The 25,000-nt window shown below is 35.7% G+C and overlaps 1 protein-coding gene across 20 annotated transcripts in view; it reads left to right on the forward strand.

Annotated features, from left to right (window-relative positions):
• ZNF536 (zinc finger protein 536) overlaps positions 1–25,000 on the forward strand; it is a 347,101-nt gene that overhangs the window by 52,078 nt on the left and 270,023 nt on the right. For 13 of the 20 annotated variants that reach the window (XM_021272913.4, XM_021272916.4, XM_021272918.4 and 10 more), the window contains exons 2-3: positions 3,552–3,638; positions 16,110–16,180. The gene's annotated coding sequence lies outside the window, so the exon portion shown is untranslated. The remainder of the gene's footprint in view (positions 1–3,551; positions 3,639–16,109; positions 16,181–25,000) is intronic. The other 7 variants (XM_027466845.3, XM_021272920.4, XM_038185498.2 and 4 more) reach the window with 1 other exon arrangement.

The following is a 25,000-nucleotide window of genomic DNA, read 5'->3' on the forward strand; positions in this document are numbered from 1 at the left end:
GTCTGTCCTGGCAGCCTTGCTGTGCCTAGGGCAGCTCCACAGCAGTGCTTCAAGAACCCCTTCAAAAGCAGCCGATAGGGAGCAATTAGTTAAGCATGACACCTCATTCCATCAAAACTTGTGCCTTGTTCCCAGAGGGCCCCAGCCTTGTCCCCTTGAGATTAGCAAGAGTTTGGTCATTGAGTTTAACGAGGATGATGCTGAGAACTTCATGACAAAGCCTTTGCAGGCTCAGTATTTGGGAAAGAGTGATGTGGTTCTCTGAGTCTGCACTCAAGCACCTGTTTTCCCTTGCTGTGTGTTAGGTTTCTGGCCATAACCTGCAGAAATTGCTCAGCGATGGGATGAGGTTGCTCATTTAAAGTAATGAGCTACTTAAGTTTAAGAATGAACAAAAATTATGCCTCACAAATACTTTTATGCAATCCTCTCTCTGAAGGCCCGTGGGGTTTCTTGGTCTCAGGGGAGGGCAGAAGTGGGGCAGTGAGGGGGACTGTGGGTGGCAGGCTGTCTCACGGAGCCCGCTACAGCTGTGCAGGAATGTGAGTGCAGTAGGTGTTACTGTGAGAAATTGGTCTGTAGGGGCTTGCAGGGCCACTTTTTTGGTGCCAGCAAATGTGTTAGACACTAGTAAACTGGCCCAATTTGACCTTAGTGGAACTATCCTAATTTGTTTTCATGCAGCTTGCTGCCTGTACCTTTAAAATATCTCCTTTACATAGTCAGTGTCAAATGTGTTAGAATAATATTAGCACAGGTAAGTAAAATATCTTTTTATAAGGTTTTAAATCATTTCTGCTACAGTTTAATGTGTAAAGCTACAGATTTTCCCAATTTGTTCATAGGGTTATGTATCACAGACCTTAAATCATTTACGGTTTTAAACCTGAGGGGTTCACGCACAGTCATGAACTGGAAAGCAGATTGCAAGAGACATTGACATGCTGATCAATGACATGAAGCCTCCAAACAAATCAGTACAGGACTTTAAGAGATGAAGCTGTACTGTGTTCTGTCTGTCATCAGAATTTATAAAGCATCTTAGTGAAAGCCCCTTGAGAATCATTCTTAGAATTTTGCAAGTCATGAGTGTGTATGTAAAATCTTTTTTTTTTTTTTTTTTTTTTAAACACAAGTAGCCTTGTAATAGCATAGCAAAAATGTAGTCTACAATGTCAGCGTAGGTGTACTAAGAACCTGTTTAGTGAGATAACATCTTTTCCAAACCCAACAGCTTATTATCTTCTTTGTTTCTATTCCTTGGCTTTCTTACTTTGAATGAGCTGCAAGTAAACACTAAAACAGGTGTATCTTGAGGTTTTAAGACATCAACAACAGCAGAGATTCCAGACAAACAAGCTGTCACTGTTTTTAGACACCGTGGAATTGAAAACATTGGATGGGACCTGTGTTTATATATAGCAGCTCAGGAATTTGCTTTTTCTGTGTATCCAGAGATTGTAACCAAACTTCACTTATTTGAAGTCTGACAAAGTATGGGTCTGTGTAAGTGGGACCTGAATCCTATCTGGATATGGTTTTGTGTTTGGAAAAATGAAATCTGATGACAATTTTTTTTTTTTTAACCATTTCCAAAAGGTTTTTGCTCTGTCCAGACAGTGCTGTAGGTGCTTGCCTTGGCTGCCCACTGGTTTGGTTCTGGTGGAGCTGGCTGTGCCTGTGGGAAGTGGAGCACCAGCACAGAGTTGGGGTTTGTACTCAGTGCCCAGCAAGGTCAGCACTGTCAAACATGTAGCAAGAAGCTAGGCTTTGCCTTTTAGGGTTATTAATTCAACTATAAAACCAGAGACAATTGGCATGTAAAATAAAACCAGGCATGAGGAGAGAGCAAAAAAGAATTGTGTTCCTATGCTTGAGAAACAGTGGTGATGGCAAACCAGATGTCTACTGTTGAATTTTTGGAAGTTAACTGTGGAAATGTGAGTTTTAAATGAGGGGTTTGAAGCTTTTACTGGGGTAATTCTTCTATGTGAGAGAAGTTCTATGGCAGAATTATCACTTGGAAAGTATTTCAAAGAGTGTGATAGAGAGTGGCTTAATCTGCAGCTGAGGGGGAAGGAGTGGGGATTAGGGAACATCGTGGTAGACAACTGAAATGAAAACAAGTAGCATGTGTTTGGTGTGGTGGAGAAGCCAAGGAATGAGTAGAGGAGATGGCACGGACAAAGTGGGATATTTTGCAGTAATATTTTGCATTACTGCATTATTACTGCATTACTGTATTATTGTATGTAGTCAGGATAAGGTGGGGCATAGGCAGATCTTAGAGGATTCATGGAAGTGTTTCATCAGCATAGCACTAGTGGAGGTCTATGCTGCTTAGTAGGGAACTCCTAATTTACAGGACTATTTAATATTGTTATGGTCATCAATAGCAGTCCTCAGAATTGTTGTTTATCCTTCAAGTCAACAAATGGCATTGCCCAGCAGTGTGGTCCTGTCAGTGCTGACCAAGTTAAACCAAATACAATAAAATGGCTGAGCTCTTAATCATGTCCCACAGATGGTAAGGATACAGTTCTGCACATGCTGATAGCTGCAGCCAGCCACTGGGGCTCTGCAGAGAAGTCAGCACTTCTCTGGGTGAGTGGTATTTGTGAGGTGAAGCCCTAAGGCTGTGCTGCTTGAACTGGGGTTTCGGAACCAGACTCAGATGTATGAAATAGTTTGGTTGATGTAGATGTACAAAGTGTATTATTTGGAAATGACCTTTAATTTCATTTGTTAGACACACATAGGAACAGACATGGTTAGAATTCTCAGTCATAAATTCTTCAGATTATAGCTTTAGTCCAATGAACGTTATTTTGCTCTAAGAACGCCCTTTGTTTTTGTTTCTATTTTGCTTACTAATGTAATGGCCCTAAATTCACTGCTGACAAATATCTTGGAAGTATTCTGGCTTGGCTTTTACTGCTGGCTCTTATCTCTTTTAAGTGGGGTTTATTAGATGAGATCATCTACAAAGGACTAATTTCTGTTATAAAATGGAATTAAAAAAAAAAAAAAGTAAAAATACAATTAGTAGCTGTTCTCTTTTTACTCAGTTCACAAGATTAGAATATCAATGTCAAAAAGAATAACTGGGTTTCTGGAGTATGCTATGCAACTTTTATTTTATCCTGTTTTGTCCTCTTTTGCTGCACTGTCTAGGGTAAAGGATCAGAAGAATTTCAATCTGTTCCCCGGCACTATCTTGAGGAGAGGTTTTCCCTCTCAAAACAATCCAGAACTGAAAGAACTTTTTAGTTCTCAAAATGAAATGCATGAGAACTAATGTACATGAAAAACATGTACATTATGAAGGCTTAAAAAATAAAAGGTGTTAATCCCATTAATATTCTGATTCTCATTGCTCTCTTCTGCTCTGTAGATTGTCTGCTTGAGGTGGCATTGTAATATTTTAATGTAAATGTCTGATTCAACATTGAGTTTTGACATATTTTTCTTGTATTTTTCTTGTTTTCTCTAAATTTTTCTCTCTCTTTTTTTTTTTTTTTTTTTTTTTTTTTTTTTTTTTTTTTATACAGTTGCGACCTTCAGTACCTATCTTGTGTATTTTAAGAATTTCCTCAGCCAGGGAGCCAGGGAACAGATACGTTGCTTAAGAGTAACTGGTAAGAAAACTTACTTATTTAACAATATTTTCATCTGCTTTTGCATCTGAGTTTTTAGTTGTTTTTTTTTTTTGTTTGATTTTTTTTTGTTTTTAAAGAAGGCATAAAAATGAAGTCCCTAAATTAGATTTTAAAATCTGTTCTCACTTTTTCACATCTTCAAAAATATTATGTTCATGTCTTCAGGAAAACTCTTTATTGTAGTTCTTTTGGATGTCACAAGCTAGAAATAGGTTTTTTTTTTTTTTTTTCAAGAAAAAAATCTGCTTGGTTAAATCATGAGCATTCATCTTATATGGTTGATACGTAATAATTTTATTAGAAATGAATCATAATTTATTACTTTATCAACAGACTGCTGATTTACAAAAAATATCCATGAAGCTCATGATCAAATTAATTTTATCACTTTTTTGTTTGTTTGTTTTTTTCCCAGAAGTTCAATAGAACATCTCATGCAAGTTATTAAGATTCATATTCTTTTGTATATTAGCATGAGAAGAACACCCATGAAAATCAGTGGGTGGAGGGGTATACTACGCTGTGTATGTGATTTTCCTCAGAGCTATTCCTGTGCGGTAAAAGAGTAGCTCCTGTAAAGTCTGAGAAACCAGACTGGTGTGGAAATCAGTGTGAAATCAGAATCAGGTTATTTGGCCCTCAGTTTGAAATAAAAGTCTAGCTTCCTAGGAAATAACCAATAATTAATTCTACATTCTACATGCGTTAATTGATTCTTAAATCAAAATTTCTGATAGCTTCTCCTTCTAAATCTAATTCTTATGTTATTTCTTTATTATAATTGTTATACTGGATTGTCCACTCATTTTTATATCGTGTGAATCAGTAGAAACTGTGATTCAGAGGAATAGTACTGATTTATAGCATATGTAAGTGAGAGGATGTTCAGGCATATTAAAGCTTCAGTACTGCAAATGCATAAGCAGGTATTGAATTACCGACGCTAATGGAATTACTCACGTGAGTAAAGTTAAGAGTGGACCCAAGTCTGATGTCTGTACTTAGGAATTTATATCATTTAAGAATATGTCTCACAATTTTTAAAACTTACTAATTGAATGTGAGCTACTGGGTTTTATTCTAGACAATTGGCTCAACCAGAGTTATAGTGACTTGATTCTAGAATAATTCCATCAGCTTCAGAGAAAATATGTGGATGTTTAACACAGTAAATAAGAATGCAGTTTGACCAATTCACTTAGCTTCCCTACTAATATGAAGAAATACTTGCCAGAGTAAAGGAGAAGCACAGAACTGGACAATTATTAATACAAATGGTTTCAATCAAATGGTTAAATAGCTCATCAAAGACGTGGTTCATTTTGTAATAGCAGCTGGAATGCAAATAAAACCATCTGAGAGATGGGCTTTTTGTTGTGATTTTAGTGCAAAAAAACAGAAAACTCTCAATGTGTCTTGAATTTCAGTGGGGTGTCATGAAACCAATATAGTTTTTTGTTGTTGTTGTTTGTTTGTTTTTTTTTTTTTTAATGTACCACAAAACCCAAAGACAAAATTCCAAACCCACAAACTTAAAATACACGTGCAGAAGTTCATGCTCAATTCTAATTAACAAAGCTTACCTTTCTCTTGACCATACCCCATAGAGGTCATCATGTAACCTATTTAAATTGATAGTAATATTATGCACCACGAAATTAATTTTACATTGTATACAGTTTTTATTGTGACTTTATCTTCTTTCAAAAGTGCTTACTTTCTGATTTTGTGGATATTACTAACTGGATTACTTTTATTTTGGTTTTTACACAACAGTTATATTAGAAATTTGCTGTTTTATTCTTACCTTCTTAGTAAAAATCCTTTTATCACACAATGGGTAATTTATATCCATTACCAGCCCTTTCAATCCTTTTCAGTGGTGCTGTCAGTGCCTTTGGCACAGTAATGATTAATGTGATCTAATAATAGTGTGCCATTATATTACCTTAGTAAAACATGTACCAACATCCTATTCAGATCTACCAAATTCATAGCTTCCTATAATATTTTTGTTGAAAGACAGGATTACTATTTTTCAAAGCTGAATTTTTTTTGCCTTTAACATATTTAATGAAATTCACAATTCTTTGCCATGGTAATCTTTATGCATGTATTTGGGCTTGATGGTTGAATTTTTATCATTCTGCATTATTATGATTTGTTAGGCAAATTGTTTGACATGTAAAGAGAGATGTGCATTACATTATTTTGTTAAGGGTGTATTTTAAGAATTCAGTACCTTATGATTAGTACCTATATTTATCATAGATTGTAGAATGTAAAAATAAGCATTTGGGCTAAAATGTGTTTTTCTGCAATCTAACCCAGATACTGCCACATACTACAGGAGGCAAGGTTGATACTGCTCTGCCCAGCAGTACCAGTTTTTGTTATGGTGTCTTTGCTGTGGTGCTCTCTGTTCGGCATTTCCTTAATTCTGTGCCAACAGAAACATGCAGAATTGTGCCCAACTGTGAGTTGGAAACTGGGATCATGCAGTGCTATGTCTCTTGTTTTCAATCCAATATATGTATGTTTTATAAACAGATTCATGCATATGCACCATGTATTTGAGGTTCAAGAAGGAATAGCATTGCATGACCCCAAACTCCTCTTGTCAGGTAACAGCTCCCCCCAGAAGAGGAAGAATTATCCAGAAGATATATTTATTGTGACAAAAAAACAATAGTGCTGGAGCATTGGAGTTGTGTATTTATGATGGCTTTTCCAGTCATACCACTTATGTACCTGATGCAGTGTGAGAGTTTGCTGCTCTTGCACTGAGCACAAACACCCCCAGACCCCTGCTAGAGGAGGGCTTGAGTCATAGCATGCTTTCCAGTGCAGAATAGGCACACTTTCAGTGTGGAATATTGGGTTCATCTGTTTGATGTTGCTACTAATCAGCATGGCTGAAGGGTTAGGGTAACACTGCATCTTTGCAAAGCATCTTAAATCTTCATCACCTAAAGATGTCATTATTGCAGTCAGGGAGTAACATACTTAACACTGTTGCAGTAAAATCAAAATGAAACATTATGTCCACATTTTAACTCTTTGTGATGTTCTGTTAAATACCTACTCTTACCGTTTCATCATATCACAATAAATAATGAATGAGAAAAATATTTTAATCTTGTCAATATCAGCAATGTCTAAAAACAAGGAAAGTGTATGTATGCATTTATGTGGATTCCTTATTTGATTTAGGCTAAGCGATACAGCTGTAAAAGGATTTGAAATATGCAATCAATGTAAATGAAGAAAAATATTTTGAATGCAGTGCATAAACTGTGTGCTTCTTTAGACATATTTTTAGGAAAAGAAAAAAAAAAAGATGATTGTCACACCATATAACAATAATACAACTGGAAAAATATGCAGCAGCTTTGTTTCCTGCCATGGTAAAAACAGTTTTAAGTCTTGGTCATTTAAATCGAAGACATTTTCATCTCTTCTTTGTGGCTCATTCTTCATGATGTAACAAGAAGTAAGGGGAAAGGTTTGAAATCTTGCCTTAACATTGTATTCAAAATGTTTAAAACAACTTCAAATAGATGCTTCCATCTTTTTAGTAATAAATACATGTACTTATTTACTAAACAGAAAAACCTTTCATGAAGTACTCTCCAAATTCAGTTTACTAATGGAGGTATAATTTGTTGAAGATCCAAAAAGGGTTGTGCTAGTCTTTAATTAGGTATGCCTTAGGTTGTACTGTAAGTCACTGGACTGTCTCCTATGTTGACTGCATTATCATACTACTTTATTACTCTAGATCCTGCAGGTGTACTAGCCAAAGAGCCAAGTTGGCCTGTAAACAGGTAGCTTCCTTTCTTGGCTAAGAACAGAGTTGTCAGAGAAAAATTTCTTCCCCATTTCTTTACACACAGCCCCAAATAGGTGCATTCTAGTGCAGAATAGACTTTTCCATTGTCTGAAGAATTTTCAGAGCCTTGTTTTTTTTTCTTCTGTTGTTCCTTTCAGTGGGAGATTGTATTAATTGCATGAGGGACTGGCTTCCATGGGGGAGTTTTGTCTTTTTCTTTGGTAAAGTAGGATTGGAAGTCAGTGAATTGGCCAGTGAGTGATTATTTCATCTGCACATCTTTCCATCTTCGTTCTGGTGGGATAGAGGCTCTTACGTGTTGTCTCTGGGACTATGGCTGGTTAGAAACAGGGTGTGGTGGGTCCTGATGTGGTTGCAAAAGCAGTTAAAAAGCATGATTTCAATTAATTGTCCTTGCTTAGGTTTCTGTCTGTATTGCTGTACTGTGATCTTGAATGAACTTATGTAGACTAGGAAGCGGTCTGTTTTGTGTGATTCTGAAAGAAAGTACCAGTAAGCCTTACTCTGCCTACCAGTAAGTAGAGTAAGAAAAATAAAATAAAAAGCCTAATTTTTGAAGGTAGAAAAAGCACAAGAGGAAAATATTTTAATCTTTTAAGACTAATTTTTATCTCCTTTGAGGCCATCAGGAAGAAGTAGCAACTAGTCTTGTGTTATATTACTAGTCACTGAATTACTTGTGTGACTTTAGTAATGAAGCATAAATGTTCTCTTGGTTCCCCTGTGGGCATAATACCATTTACCTGTATCGAAAATGCTTTGTAATTTAATTAACACTTGGAGCGCTCTTTGAGATCCTTAGCTAAAAGCAGGCAAAACAAGTCAATTGTTACAGAAATCCCAATATATCCCCATTTAAAAAAAAAAATAATACACTTTCTCTTGACTTTTTCAAACCTCAATAAATGTTTGATAGGGGTTTTGGGCTTTGTTCTTACTGGTCCTTAGAGTCAATTATTCTTAGTGATTTACATAGGTTCAGTGTAGGTATTCCGTTTTTGTTCTATGCAGTATTTTGGTGAATCATAAATTACCAGTCCCAGTGCTGGGAACCTGTTATAGAAGCATGAGAATAGAGATACATTTTTCAGGAGAGAACTTGAGTTGTGCTAGGAAAATTCTGCATTATCCTTCAATAGATACTTTTTATTATTTTAGAGGATTATTATTTTCAGAGGAATATTATTTTTATTTATTTAGAGGATATTATTATTTTTATTATTTTCCTAATTTTTAGTTGTACACTAATAATAATAGCTTTTGCTTTGTTTCATCAAGTATGCCAGTATCTTGCTGATAAATCATGTATGACTGTACCATTGTAACTACAGCTATTCAAAAGTCATATCTAATTACCAGATCCTGTCATGGCCAGGTCACTGACCAGTGACTAAACCAAGGTTTTCCTTTGAATAGACAATGCCTGTCTATAAGTACGTACCAATCCAACTTTTGACTGACTCAAATATTTTTTGGGTATGCACTTATGTTTGAATACACGCATTCGTAAGCCAGTGGTTAATAGGAAGACTTTTTTTTTTTTTTTTTTTTTGCATTCTTCTCTTACCTCCAGTGAAGGAGTATTATTAAGAGAAGTAGAAACAACTTCAGCAAGCTAGCTGCAACTTCAATCCATCCATGTTTTCTATGTTGTTTTGCAAGCAGCCAAACATCTTTCTCTAGAATCATAACCCCTAGCTCTTTGCTCCCAGGTACATAAGTCATTCTCACATTTCCTTACAAGCTCCATTCGTTCATCTGAGATTAGCTGTCTACCACTCAACTTTCTTTTTGGAGACTATAGAAACAGCACATACTTATCTGGATACAGCTAGGCTCAAGTTTCTCTGGAAAAACATACAAGTTCACACATTTTCCCTTTTTATACCTACTTTTTGCTACTAAAAGGAGTTTAAGCAGTCTTTCAGATAGCAAATAATCTTAATGAGCATCTTACAGCCAGCAAAAATGTTGCACACCTGTTTGTACACAGCCTTGATGAAACATCTCAAAGTTATGCTAAGCAAGTCTGCCATTCCCTTCTGGTATTAAATATGCCATTATCTTCAAGTTTTAAGTTGTGCTATTTGTGTAATAGCACATAATAACACCTACAAGGGAGTTTATATCTTTCTTATTCTTTTCTTCATCTTCTTCAGCAGTTGTTTCAAAGAACCCTTTTGGCCTTGCTTTGATAATTTAAATAGACAGTCTTCTGCATCTGTGAATGAAATTGAGAGCTGTTTGTCTTCCATCTTTCATGGAGACGAGGGAAGGCCAGTATTGCTTAAGCAACCAGTCGCTTCTTTTCAAATATGTTAGAGTAAAACAGGCTCAATTAGCAGAAATTGTTGATATTTTTTTGGAGTCTACAGTGGACTTTCTTTCCTCCTTTATTTTATTTATTTATTTATTTTCACCATTTACTACCACAAAATATTTGGAGGAAAGGTAAAATGGGAGATGCCTGTGAAGTTTCTACACCTGCACAGCTGCAGTGACAGGTAATACTGCTGGGCAGAAGTGCAACTCTGCAGTTGTGACATTGACATTTGTGCCTCTATAAAGGATTTTAGAATACAACAGTTCAGTTGGAAGGGACAAAGATTGAGACCTACTGCCTCACCCATTTGGGGTAGTTTACTTTGGGAAGAGGTAAAAATGCAGAACGTACAATACTCAATCACAAAGTGATGAGTTTTTCTCCCTTTCTCCCTCACACACTTCCTCTAGAATATCACATTTTTACTGCATAAAAATAGTGTGCATTTTAACTCTCTGAATAGTGATCTGATGTGTTGCTTTGAATGCACATTATCCTGTGAGTTAAACACTGGAGGAAAATTCTTTTGTTTCTTTTTTTTTCTCCTGTGGGTAACTGCATTGCATAGCTGACCAAATATGCCAAGGCTATGGAAAAAGAAAAAATGGCAAGATGACTATTTCCCCAAAACAGTAAACACACATTGCAGCCTGGGTTCTTATTACAGAATGCAAGATTTTACTTTTTGAATAACTACTGTATTTTAACAATAGGCATCAAGTGGTTGCTATGTGATACACAACAGTGTTTTTCATGAACTTTTGGCTGCTGAATAAGCCCAGCAAATATGGGTTCCTACCCTTTTAGTTTTCTGGGTCAATTCATTTTGCACAAAGGAGAGAATGATAATTTGAGTTGTAGGCAGAGAATGTTTTCTTCACATGGCAAGAAAGATGAAAGCTGTTTTTATTTGATTTCTTTTTAAATTAAAAATTATAATTTTTTATAGAGTTACAAATAATTATCTTATTACTAAAGGCATCCTGTAAGCTTGTTAAGAGTCTCTCTGTAAAATAATTGTTGATAGTCACTGCACAGTAAAAGTGAGGAACAAGGAGAGGAAACATAGAAATACAAACACATATAAAACTTGTGAGTGTGTGTGTGTGTGTGGGGGGAGGGGGACTTGATTTGATTATCCCAGAAGTAAAGACCTGGACAAATGCTTTCTGTTTGTTAGGTGTTGCTGGCTGATTACAGACCATATAAAGGTTTTCTGAGCTGCTGTTCTGTTCTCTAAATGCTCATCCCTTTCCTACTTCTAGGTCAGAGATGACTGTCTATCAGATTTAGTTGGCTTCCTGATGGGGCACCACATTGGGGCTCCTTTTATGTTCTTATCTCCCATTCTTCTGTTGTCAGAATCCCACTGAGCAGGATTTCTGAGAACTGTAGCCTGGATCTGTGGATTTAAAATCCCTGTGAGAGCACCCAGTGATGCCAGGAGGGACAGGTGAGGAGGCAGAAGAGCAGACATATGTCAGCAATGGAAGGTGCACCACTCTGTTGTAGAGGGTTAATGGCAGCTTATGTGGAAGAGGAGGAAGACTCCAGAAGCAGGGACGAAGGAGGTGGTTTGAAAATATGGGGAAGAAAGGCCATTCAGGGGAACAGAAAGGGAAAGAAACATAACTTCACTGAATTATCTCAGTGGATGTAGTCTTCTATTTATGTAATTTATATAAATCCATTAGATTAAATAAATTTGCACTGATCTGTACCAATTACTTCTGCTGAGAAGGTTTATGGTGTTTGTTATTGCTTTGTTTTGCTTTTCTTGGACATAGTCAAGCCATTTCTTCTTACAGTTATTGTGTCATAGATTCTATGTCTTTATCAACCAGTAGTGTGTGTTTCAGCTTCCTTGGAACGTTTCCTTACAGAGAAGAATCAAGGAAGTTATGACATATCCCTATCCCAGGTCACAATGTCCAGACAATCTGCAGTGTTGTTTTTTTTTTTTTTTTTTTTTTGGTGTGTTTTTTGTTTGTTTGTTTGTTTGTTTGTTTTTTCCATTCTGCCCAGTGGTGGTCCTCTCAAAAGCAGCTATTGCCCCTTTCTGGTTAGATGTATTTCAAATGCAGTTTTGAGGTACGTACCTTTTCTCTTCTGTATCAGAAACTGCTCCACTTCCCCCACCCTACGCCCCAAAAAAGCTATATTTATGGTAACAGTTGATTGCTTGCTCAAAGGGACAAAGAGAGAAAGTCTTTCATGGATGACATTTTTAATTTATTCTTTTCCATAGAAATTCAATTTAAAGCATTTATCATTGGGATAATTTTCTGTCTCAAAGTCATATCAGACGCAAAGCTGTCTTCATGGCCATTTCTTCTAGCTCACTGGACAGCTGTTCTGCCTGAAAAGAAAGAAAAGATCACATATCAATCAAAGACTTGATACATAAGGAGAATCCTTATGCTCTTTGACTGATGAAAATCCTGGCTGTGAGCTCTTGATCTGACTTCTGGTTTCTTGATTTAGAGAATTGCATTTATATTTTACAATAATATCTGCTGATTTTTATTTATTTTTTTTAAAGTTTCCTTCGTGTATTTTGTAGACTTAGATTAGATACTAGGAAGCAATTCTTTACTCAGAGGGTGGTGAGGCACTGGAACAGCTTGCCCAGAGAAGCTGTGGATGCCTCATCCCTGGAAATGTTTAAGGCCAGGTTGGATGGTGCTTTGGGCAACCTGGTCTGGTGGGAGGTGTCTCTCTCCATGGCAGGAGGGTTGGAACTAGGAGATCTTTAATGTTCCTCCCAACCCAAACCATTCTATGACTCTACCATCTTGATGCTTGGAGGGTGGTTTCAACTCATCTTCACTGATGAGAACAAACACTTTTCCGCCTCTGTGATTTGATTGATCCTCTTCTCAGTGACACTGCAGGCAGAAATTAGTGCTACTTAGTAGAAGAAAGACTCCATCTTTACTTAGTTTTGCTGATGCTGAACTAGTGATTTCTAGTGGAAAAGGACTGAAAGGTTGAAGGGCATGCCCAAACTGAAGCCTTCTTAACTAGTACAGATGCCTGTGCTTGCTTATCGCTCTGCATTTCTGCGACTCTATTAAACTGAAATAACTAACAGGTAATAAATACTTTTTTTTTTTACTTTTTTGTTAATTTATTGCTAATTATACATTTACTGTTATGATAATTTAAAGAAGATTTGAAGTACATTAAACATTCCTTGTTTTTTAAAAAAAGTACTTTATTTGACTTACTAAATGTGTATATACAGTAACAGAATTGAGTTTAGTGCATGCTCTTTCATCTGGAAGTGTAGGGCGAAAGACATGAGTGAACTTAGATGCTACAATTTTAGCCTAGCTGCAATTACCCTCCAGAACGGAAACTGAATCTCCAACAGAGGGTTTTCTGGCTACATTTCAATATGTGTTGAGTGTTGGAGTATGGATGAACAGCACAGGGTGGCATGGTACAGCTAGACGGGAATCAAGCTGTAGGCTGTCTTGGAGACCTAGCAGCCCAGGGGAGCTATTAAGATAATTTGGACTTTTTATTTTATTTTATTTTATTTTATTTTATTTTATTTTATTTTATTTTATTTTATTTTATTTTATTTTATTTTATTTTATTTTATTTTATTTTATTTTATTTTAATGAGGAAAACACAAAAAATTGCAACAAAAAAACACCCACACCTAAACCCCAGAAGACTTTTGTATTCACCTCTTGGTGCTCTTCAAAGACGTTGTTAGCAGTTTGTTGTGTGTTCGTGCCAAGTTAGTATTTGATGGTGTCTTCAGGCCCTGGTCAATACTACATGGGACTCAGCAGAATACGGATACACTATATTTTGATGTGGATGCTTACTGAATGAGATCTTCCGTTCTCCAAGCCAGCAGCTCTTGAGTTGGATAAGGTTTTGTGAGGGCTACTTTGCCTGGATTATGTTATGTGGGACTGCAAGAACAACTGAGGCATGATACAGCTAATTATGCAGTGAAAGAGACATAAGAAAGGAAAGATGTGCCAGTATAATTGCAGTAAATTCTTGTATTTATATATGCTTAAAGTTGTTCTGATGCAAAATTTCCTGAAGGAAAGGAATTTATTGATTTTTTTTAGCAGATCTTGGATCATATTGCTTGCCATATTGGATCAGAATATTGGGCCGTCAAGTGCCATTGATTATGACCAGGAGCAGAAGATTTAGAGGAAGAGGCAAGAAACCTGTGATCAGTCATTGTAGGATAAGCTTTCCTTAAGGATGTTGTAATTATAAGCAGGACACATGGCAAGTGTGTACAACTTGATAGTTCCAAACCAAGGAAAAACAATGGGGATGATTTAATTCTCTTATGTTTTGAAATAAAGAAACATTAGTTTTATTTAATCAATAGACTCGAGGGTTTGATGTATGGATGAAAACTTACAATCAGTGGAATAATATTTCTGGTTAAGCACTTCTCATCAGGAACTTGTTTGACCTGTGGGCTGCTTCATTTTTTAAACTTAGATGTCTCTATTACAGAGCTTGTACAGAGTGTTGCAGTGGCAGCATGGGGAGTGTGTGCTAATATAGACACATCTTACAGGAAAGGAGATAAACCTTTTTCTTTGTACACAGACACATACATGATTTATCAACCATTGTATTACTCTGTCTTTACTGTAAAATGTACAGTTTGTGTGTATTCTTCTATCTGTGTAGGATTAGAAACTCTGTTCTGTCTTGTTTTGGGGAAGAGGATTGCTCTATAGATAAAGGCAGATAATTTACTTTTAGTGAAACACTGCAGCTTACGGACAGCAGAATCAACTTTCTTGAGGTAAAAGGAATTGATATGGAACATAATATATCTGACCACTCAAAGGAATTTAAAGATTACATCAGAAATATATTATAGAAAATTTGTTGACTATTTTTTTTTCAGATATCCTAAAATCATTGAATTTAAAAAACAACAAACATTGTAAATACTGAGTACCTTGAAATTCACCGATACATTTGCATGTATGATTGGCAGCATTAAATGCTAATAACTCATTTAAATATGAAACATCTGTACATTATTTAGGGATTTTTCATCTGTTGATTTGAGAAATGAGGATTTTGAGTCTTTGTATTCATAGTTGTGTGTTACTTATATACAAAAGCAGTCAGCAATAAAATAATAGTCCTAAAATATACTATATGTGGTTTTGTGATTAAGGTACCAAATGCACAGTTTATAAAGAGATACAACATCTGTGGCATTTGATTTTAGGTGTGGCAGCAGCAATTATGATTTCATAATAGTGGGAGTAACATTGTTCAAAAACACAGTGAGAAGATTGTTTTTTATACACTGCAATGTAAATTTTTAAAATAACAGTGTAATTTTTACATTTCTTACTGGATATGGAATAATTCATTTTAGAATAATTTATTTTCTACAGGTAAAAAATAAAAGATATATCACTGTGGAGCATAGTATAATGCGTTTAATTTTTGTGAGTGAGTTATGAAGACGTACAACTCAGAAGCTAGGATAAACATCATATTCCTTAATTAATCCATTATGCTATGACAAGTGTGCCATTTTCATTACCCTCCCCCCAAAAAAATGTGGCTTTTTATATTAGAAAACCTTTCTTTTAAAACCATAAAAGTTGTAAAATCTTATGCACCAAAAACTATTAAAGAGTTAGATATCTTACAACTCTTCAAGGAATTTAGATAAAGGCCCATCATCGTCTGGTAATCACATTCAAATATGTTCTTTAGCTCAAATGTTTTAGAGTGTGTAGATGGAGTTCCCCCATGTTTAAATGAATCCAGACTTAAATTTCAGCTAGTGAATGCAGATGAATCTATGGTTGAGCAATAACGTAGGAACAGTAGTGGAAAATGTAGGAAAAAACACACCACACAACCCCAAAACAAACAAAACCACCAAAAACTCAACAACAACCCCTTTTAAGATCTCAAAATTCAGCATTATAGATGTATATAGCTTCTGAGGCAGCATATACAGATCTATAATGAATATTTTTCTCTTCTGGGTCTTACAGCTTTCAGCCAAGATTCTCCCTTCTGCCCCCAGATCCCCAGAAAATGTGGTGTATTCATTTAAAGGAAAGAAAGCTCTTAATTTATAGATGAACGAGCTAGAAAATATCCACTTCTGCTTGACCCCAGTAATTGCAGCTTGGGGAAGTTATTTGTTTGGTTTTGAGTGTGTGGGGGTGTCACATCTAACTACATTTTTATTTACAGATGAATGTTACTTTTGTAATTATAAATATTTTGCATTCACAGTAAAGAATCTGCAAGAGTTTTAATCATCCGTTGATTAAAGAATTAAACCTCGCCACACTCCAACTAACTAGGTAAGTTGTACTAGCCCCAAAGATCAGAGTAACTGTGGTGTAGGAAGGTGGGGTGATACTTTATTAAGGTCTGTCATTGGCACATGTTGGAATAGATGACAGATTTCTCACTTCCTCTTCCATGACTTATTGTCAACACAGTGCATCTATTTGATTCTATCATAGGGGAACTAATTTTCTGAAATGTTGTATTTCACATTATATAGTGGAGCCAGGTGCTGAAACAATTACTTGTAACTTCTCTACAAACTATATCAGAATTTCCTTATATCAAACCTCTGAGTTTTTATGCATGTACGCTTTTTGTGCCCAAGAGCAACCGATCTTTAAGGTATTTATGTGAATACATTTTTATATGATTTTAGTGTTAGGATATCAGTCACTAGCTGTCATTTCTAAAATCTGATATTAATAGAATTCAGTATTTGTCATTTTACATTGGAATAAGGACAGACATAAGATAATACAAAACAAAACCTTATTAATGAAAAAATCAAATTAGAGATTGTTGTATATTGAATATAATAAATGTAATATAAATTAGTACAATACAAAGAAATGTGGTTTTCTGCCATTTCAGCATTAGAGCATTAGAAGAATTGCACTGTTTTTCTCCATATATCTGTGTCACCAGGTTGTTATTTCTTTTGTTTAGTCACATAATAGAATGTGTTGAGACATATTATCCTCAACTTGTGTAACAGCCTACAAATACTGATTGCAGTTTGAGCTTGTTATGGAAAAGTATTGCCCTGTGGATTGAGAAAATGACCAACAGCGGACTATAATCTATGAAGCTGAGAGTAAAATAGCCAACTAGAGGTCATTTTTCAAACCAAGGGGCAATAGTTTTCTACTATAAAGTGAATATTACAGTCAGTATATGTTTTATTAAACCGTTTCAGAAACTTGGGAGCAGTTTCATTTAAACTTCTTGCTTGATGTGGCTCAGAGAACAGGCCCAGGGCAGCTCACAAAAAGGTCTGGCACAGTCTCTATAATAAATATTCTGTATACTCAGTAATTGTGAAGGCTTTAGAGCCTTAATGGTGAACAGTCATATCCTGCCACCATTCTGCATCCTTAGCAGCAATTGAAGTCATTAAGGTTTGTGTATAAAAAATCATTGCAGGGCACTGTTTCTCACTGTAATACTATGACAAACTAGGGCCAAACTACATAGGGAAGCCAATTATGGCTATTACTCTCTAAAAGTTTAAAAAGAAAATACCTTTTCATTTCTTCATACCCTTTCATTTTTTTTTATTTTTTATTTTTTCCTACTGAAGTATGTCAACAATGGATCTCTTTATTGGCTGTCATATGGGAGTGATTGCTTAGTGCCTTGGTCAATAAGAGGATTTCCATTCTGGAATAACAGAAATAACAGTAAGACACATGGACTAAGTGAAACCTTTATTCTCTTCCTTTAACACACCTTGCACATCCATAAAGTATTCTGTCATCCTGTGGCTTGGGAACAGAGATGCTTTCTGGAGCCATTACTATGAGTAACTTTTACTGTTATCAGATTTCCAGCATAAAATCCTAGGTAAACTTCAGGTTTCAGAAAGTCACAAGCCTTCCTGCAAAATAGGGGACAGGGGCCAGAGGAAATCCAACAACAAGACCATGGTGACTGGAGCACAATAAAGCCAAAAAATCTATCTCAAATAATTTTTTTAATTTTTTTTATTTTTCAGGGGCCTCTTTCACTCTCTTATATCACCTTGTTGTCTACCTTCTAGGATTTCTAATTTTCTATTTTGGGGAAAAGCTGACAAATTGATCCTGCTTCTGCGGCATAAGCATGTCATAGTCCAATACTACTACATTTTTGGCAGTAAACATATCTAAGTTACTGCATGCCTAAGTTACAAGTTCATGGGTTGTGATTATGCATGCAACATGCAAATTGTGCATTCATATAACCATAATTAGAAATTTATTTCTGCAGTTGCCAGATTAATGCACTGTTATAGCTGTAGCATTGGCAAATTAGGTGCAAAAGTTTTCTCTGCGCGTGTGTTTAAAAAACAGACCTTACATACATACGTATGTATATACTACGCAGGCAGACATAATTTTCTAATGGTCATAATTTTAAAGTCTACATAAAACTTTGCCACCTCAGTAAGGGTGATGGATTAGATTAATAAGAATTGGAGCAGCAAAAGATCTGTTACAAATCTTGTCCATCTTCTTGATGTTTCAGGATTGTTTTCTACAGTGCATTTGCTAATACTTCGACCAGAGCAGATTTAAATGTCCCAAACAGTTCCCACTAAAGTTTCACAGAATTCAAAGGATATTTTCCTGATGCCTTAAAATAAAGTCAGCAGTTTACCCTATTACGGGTTATGTTATGTTACCATGTTATGACTTCAAGGATCTGTCCTGTGTATCTGTCCTTGGTGCTTCCATGCTTCTAAATATTTGTTAAAAAGTTGCCATAAATTATTTTGGTATTGACTGTGCCCTTTTCTCTCATTCTCTACCTAGAATTGTGGCACCAGTCAGACTGTGTTATTTCACAGAAATAAATAAAAAAAAAAAACAACAACCTCCACAAACCCCCAAAACTTTTACAGATCAAAATTCTGGGCCAAAGGAAGATGGCACTATTAATTTACTACTGCATATATTACATAATATATATGAACATTCTCTCTATATGATTATGCATGTAGTCTGTGTTCATTGCTAGGAGAATGGTGTTTAGCGGTCTGTCTGATTGTATTGCACACTGGACAAACATATAATTAATCTCATTTTTAGAAATGCATAGCTCCAAGCTGAGAGTGTAGAAATATAAGGTTATTAGTTTCTAGAATGTTTTTATTACACACTTTCTGTTTTGATTGACAACTATTAGTATTTTAAGATGACAGAACTAAAACTTATGTTGTGAGATAGCATCAAATATAGATAGCTAAGTAAACAGAAGCATGTGAGCAGGATAATATTTATTGTATAGTGTATAGCAATGTGGTAAGAGATTAGAGGGAGAATTGTTCTTCAAGAAGAGTATTTGATATTTTACATTCTTTAGAAATACAAACATTTTAGAAATAAAAATACAGAACTGAACTTCACATCCTGTTTCTTCAGGGTAACATGTAGATTTGTCACCTATCTTGGCTGCATTGTTCTTCAAAGCTTCCTTCCATGTTTCATGTTCTTCCCTTCTTTGACTGCATGTGTAGGAGAGGCGTAAGAGAAGATCCATCCAATATGTATTTTATAACTCTTCTGCTTTTCTGGTTGATGGTTTGAGATTAAAACCTTGTAGCTCTGACCAAAATTTGTATTTTGGTCATACCCAGTCCTTTTCCCAGAGAGCTTTGCTGTCAAAGTAGATGAAGGATAGGAGGGGAGACAGGTCCAGTCAGAAATTAAGGGGTGTGCAGTAGCAGAGTCAGGAGGAGAAAAATGGAGCCACTGAAATAAGTCAGGGGGCAGTTTCTCATTTGGCAAAAGATCAATACTAGTTTTAACTGATTAAATACTAATTTTGTCTCCAGAACAAAAAGAATAGTTAGCATGAAGTATGTGCAAATTACCCATGTATTTCTAGTGAATATTTAATTAGAGGCTGGGTAAGACTTATATAGCTTTCAAAAACCAACAAATAAACAGACTCTTATTTTCATTATATGATTCACCCACCTAAAATTACTTCTGATGTTCAAGTTAAAAAGAATGATCTGGGATGCTCAAAACTCACCTCAGAGTGTTGTGCTTGTGCTTCTGCCCTTGCTGGACCCAGGACTGAGTTCAGGATGGGACAGCAGGATGTGCATCTTGTAAAAACTTGTAAATGTTTAACAGAGCATGTTAGGAAAAAAAAAAAAATGGTTTACTTGATGTAAACTTTTATACCTGAAAGGAATATAGCTGTGTTAATCTGGTGTTCTGTTTGGGCTAATTCATTCTAATTTAGGTTTAGCCTGCCTATTTCAATGCAGTACCTTGTGGACCTATCTTTAGTGGAAAAAGTTCAAACAAGCAATTCTTCAAATCATTCTCAATCAGGGTTTTGCAAATCCATGACCAAGAATAACTGCTTGCGTCCTTCACATAGCACCAACACAAGTAGCTGTAAAATCACAAAATAACATTATTAGACAATTGTTTTTGCAAACTCCGATTAACTGGGGAAGCAAAATCAGTAAGATCAATATATATCACCATTATTTACTCTTGTGTAAATGAGACATTTCCCCTTCAGTAAGATAATAAGTATCCCAAGTATGTGTTTTTCTTATTTATTTATTTATTTTGTACTTTTCCCTCAGCACACCTTTATGTACAATACCTGACTCATGATGGAGCTTCTAGGCACGACTTTAAATAGTTATAGTTTGTAGCCGAAATTACTTGTATTTAAAGACATTGTATTAAACAATAATAATAATAATAATAATAATGTAACATGTGGTATGAACTGTCTGGTCAAGTTCAGTATTTATTCCTAAAATATAATACATCATACTTGTTTGAAAGTTTTCTTTTGGACAATAAATTCCTCTTCCCTCTTAATGGTAAGTGGCTGGCTGCTGCAGCATCTTTTCAGAGCACCTTTTGTATTTGCTTCAGCTTTTCATTGCTCAGAAGTGGCTTTTCTGTTGACCTGTACATGGCACTAGGTTGATGCCATTAAAACAATAAATATATATATAGCCATCTTAAAAATGCTAATTTTAGTTTCTTGATTGGTGAGAGTACTGGAGATGTTCATGGAAGTACAATGAAGTACATCATCTTGTCAATCAAGATGATGTGCCACTGTGTCTGACATATTTGTAAATTGTTACCAGTCCTGGAGACTTCTCTGTCTGAGCATCTGTGATGCTAAAGGTTCATCTCTTTTGGGTAGTACTATTAACACTTCAGAGTGATTCATCTAATGACCAGGCTCACTATGAGGAAGCAGTGCTGTGTTGTGAAGGAACGGTGTCATGATGTATAAAGTAAACTAGTCAGTCAGCATGAGAAGAGAAAACAAATAAAAATAAATAAAAAACCTCTTCATATGATGGAAAAGAAAATGAAGAGGAGAATCTGTGGTGCATGATTGCTATTGCTATGTGGTGCATGATTGCGTCATTGGGCGTCAGGATTTCAGTGTCAGTACTGTTTCTACTTGAGCATCTTCTTTGTCTCCCATAAGTTAAATTCTGTCCTCAAATGCTTGGGAATGGCATTGATATTTAATAGAAGCTACAAATGCATCAGAGATCAGACGGAAAATATGTATATGATGTGTTTATGTACTGCATGTGGCAGCTAGGCCTAGTAATGGAGTAATGCTTTAACATATACAGTGTATTTATTATACAGTCAAGTGGAAAAAGTGGATGTTTCTATTTATCAGTTGTTTTTTGTCTTGGGTGTTTCTATCTTTGACTGATACAAATATTTTTGAATCTAAACATATCTCCACAATAGTGTTGTGTCTTTGTTCTGGATTTCTTTCATCTTTACTTATCAACACAGTATATGAGCCATTTTATCCTACAGTGTGATCATCATCCTAGTGTGTATTTGCTCATTAATGTCATGTTAAGATCTAAAGAAATATGAAAGTAGGAGTGAAATTTCTTTTTCTGTACTAATTTTGTATACTACGAATGTTAGGAAATCTACAGCACTGTAGCTTTGAAATATTTTTTTAAAAAGTATACACATTTCCTCCAATTGCTGTACTGCTTTCAGTCTTATATTAATACTCAAACATGACCTTAAACAGAAATTTTGACCAAGTCTCACTCCTTGTAAGGGGGCATAATTTTTTGGTGTTTATTGAAATAATTGAAATATCCTAGTGAAACACCCCTTGAGAACATATGTGTATAAAATACATATTTTAATCTCAATTTTTTCACTGAATGGATTTCTTCTTTAACTCATGTCCATTGCAGAAGTTCATAATGATCTGTTTTTTATATATCTGATATTCATAGTGAAGACATTTTGAAAAGGGAAAGTACCGATGGAAAAATGTAAGACTTACCATCCTTTATTTAAAAAAAAAAAAAAAAAAAAAATTAAAAAATTACAAATTGGACATGCTTTTGCCAAATGAGTCCTTTTTTTCCCACAGATTTACCCTAGAAGTACTTCAAGACAATTTGTACCTTTTAAACAAAAAACAACCCTAATACTGTTTTCTGGTTTTCAGCTAAAAACTGAAGTTTTCCTGGAACGGTGCAGAGAGAAGACAGAGAAAGGGATATGTGGGTGGGTCAGGAAGACCACAATTTATGCATTAGGGTTTGGGTGTTTTGTCTAAGTTAAGGTGTTGAAAATTCTCACAGCTGGAGCCTGCATCTCTTCCCTGACTAAACAGGGGGCCAGAACTGTGACAATCCTGGTCATATGAAGCAAAAGTTGTCCAAGTAGCTGCACAGGGTGGGTTATTTGGGGAGTGTTAAAACATGAGTAAGGCCAACCATGTCAGGTCCCGTTGGGAGTGGTGGGGCTCCCATCTTTATCCTAAGAATGAGGACCAGGAGACCTTTCCCAGTTAGCAAAACCGAAAAGCACAAGGGGAACTCAATATGTGTTAGCTGTTCTAGTGAGTAACAGGCAGTAGCAGTTATATAGACCAGTCTCATTCAGAGCTGCTTATTTTTTCTTGTCAGTTTAAACATCCAACCATCTATTCTGCTTGATTTTTATTCCTCAGAGTTTTTCTTTCCTTTTTAGGGCCAGGTCATTACACACAAACTCATAATTAAAAAAATAAAAATTAAAAAAAAAAAAAGATTATAAATGTTTTGTATGGTGAAAGCTTTTAATTTGAAAGACATGACTACCAGCATGTAGTATATATATTCCTTGTTTGTTTTTTTTTTTTCAGGGGAAGCTATGCAAATATTTTGATGGAGTTGAAATGCCTAGCTTACATTTCATGTTTTTAGATTCTTACGCTATATTGTAACACAGTATAAAAATACAAATGACAGAATTTAAGGAAAGTGTTTTGACTTCTCCATGGTAAACATTGCCATATTGCAATGTCAATTTTTGGCCAGTTTTGGGTTTGAACCTTTTTTTTTTTTTTTTTTTTTTTTTTTTCTGAAAATTTAATTTTTAACAGATCTACCTATGATAATGAGTTTAGCAGCTCTGACTCTTTCATTTCAGTCCTTGCTGAGAATCACTGTTTCTGCCTCTACTTGATGCTTTATTTGCTTTATTATTTTTAGGAGCTGTCAGTTTTCAGTCCTCCTTAGGCTCTTTCCCCAGTAGCAGGAGGCACAGAGGTCTTGTTTCTTTTTTTTTCTGCATTCAGAATATGAGACACAAAGAAGCCCACAGTCTAGTTACTGACCTAGGTTTATTGCAGTAAATTGGCATTGTAGGGCACATTCTTCCCAACATCTTGAAGCTTTTAGCAAGTCTTTTCTCTTATTTGAGAACTGACACAGTTTGGATTCTGTTTACTAAGGAGTCAAACAGTCCTACAACACTGATTTGCGTTTTCCTAACCCTATTCTAGTGTGCTTTCAATAACTTAACAATCCCGTGTGAAACACTGCAGCTTTATTTACTTTTTTTTTTTTTTTTTTTTTTTAAATTGCAAACTAATACATCTCAGTAAATGAAGACCCGTATTTAAGTCAACTTTAGCAGTTGTCGGTGTTTTTATTTGTGTAAAACTTCTGGCAGAAAAACTCCAGGAAAGTAAATGAAAAGGAGTTCTAAGTAATTTGTTCATTTTTGTACTATCCTGTTCATGTATGTGTTTCAAGTATAACTTATAATAAATGTGTTGAGAATTGCTGGATCAAATTTCTTCTTTATTGACAGACATTGTCAATGCAAACTCTTCCAAATTAGCCAAATATGTTATTTCAAGGGGCTGACCTTCCAGGCTTGGCACCACTGCTAACAATATCAGTTTAGGTATCAATTACAGTAGTCCTGGGTTTTTTAATGATAGTTGTCTTTTTTTTTTTTTTCTTTTTTTTTTTCTTTTTTTTTTTTTTTTTAATGCTTGGTACTGTATGAGATGAACAAATATATTGCACAGTGTGAGCAATACAGTTTGTCACCCTGGCAATCACACTACCTTTTTCTCTCTGCAAGAACAACTATTATTATTTTTTTAAGAATTGCTGACAACTGCTCAATTTATGATTAAAATCATCTTGATTGAAATATTTAAAATATTTTTTTCTGAACAGTTCAAGTCTTCATACACAATGTACTCTCCTAGTTTTCTGTACAATGTAGTGAGCCTTCTTTGTTCTGATGCAGCTCTCAAAGTGCTGAGAGGAATGCACTCTGCTGAGAGGGTCCAAGCAGCCAAGGGGGACTCCGTTCCCACTTGCTCACTTTGAGACAGCTCTTTGGCTGGGACAAATCAGAGTAGTAAGAGCAGAATGGCAGTTGTCATCATCTGCATCCTTGTCCCCAGCACTTTGAGCAGCCCCAGAGAAGATCCCATGTGGCCTCTCGTACCATCACTCTACTGTGCTTGTGGCCTCAGGCAGGAGTCGTCATGATCATCCTTCGTATCTTGAATTCTGTGAGGATGACGGTCTGAGCACAGGCTGCAGGGGTACATAGTCCTTGGGCATGTGTTGAGCTCAATCAGAACATTCAGAGAGGGAAGGAAACTTCCCCAATGTGGCCAAGGGTACAGCAGGGAGGGTTGGGTGGCAGCTGTTCCCGTGAGTGAAGTCCGGTTTGGTTAGCGTCTGATGGAAAAAATAAGATGGTGGTGTCAGAATCTTGTGGAGATGGACAGAAACAGAAGGAAGGGACGACTTCTTGGGTTTGGAAATATGGGTGAGACCTCATAAGGGG

Source organism: Anas platyrhynchos, chromosome 12 (genome assembly GCF_047663525.1).
Source record: "Anas platyrhynchos isolate ZD024472 breed Pekin duck chromosome 12, IASCAAS_PekinDuck_T2T, whole genome shotgun sequence".
Lineage (NCBI taxonomy): Eukaryota > Metazoa > Chordata > Aves > Anseriformes > Anatidae > Anas > Anas platyrhynchos.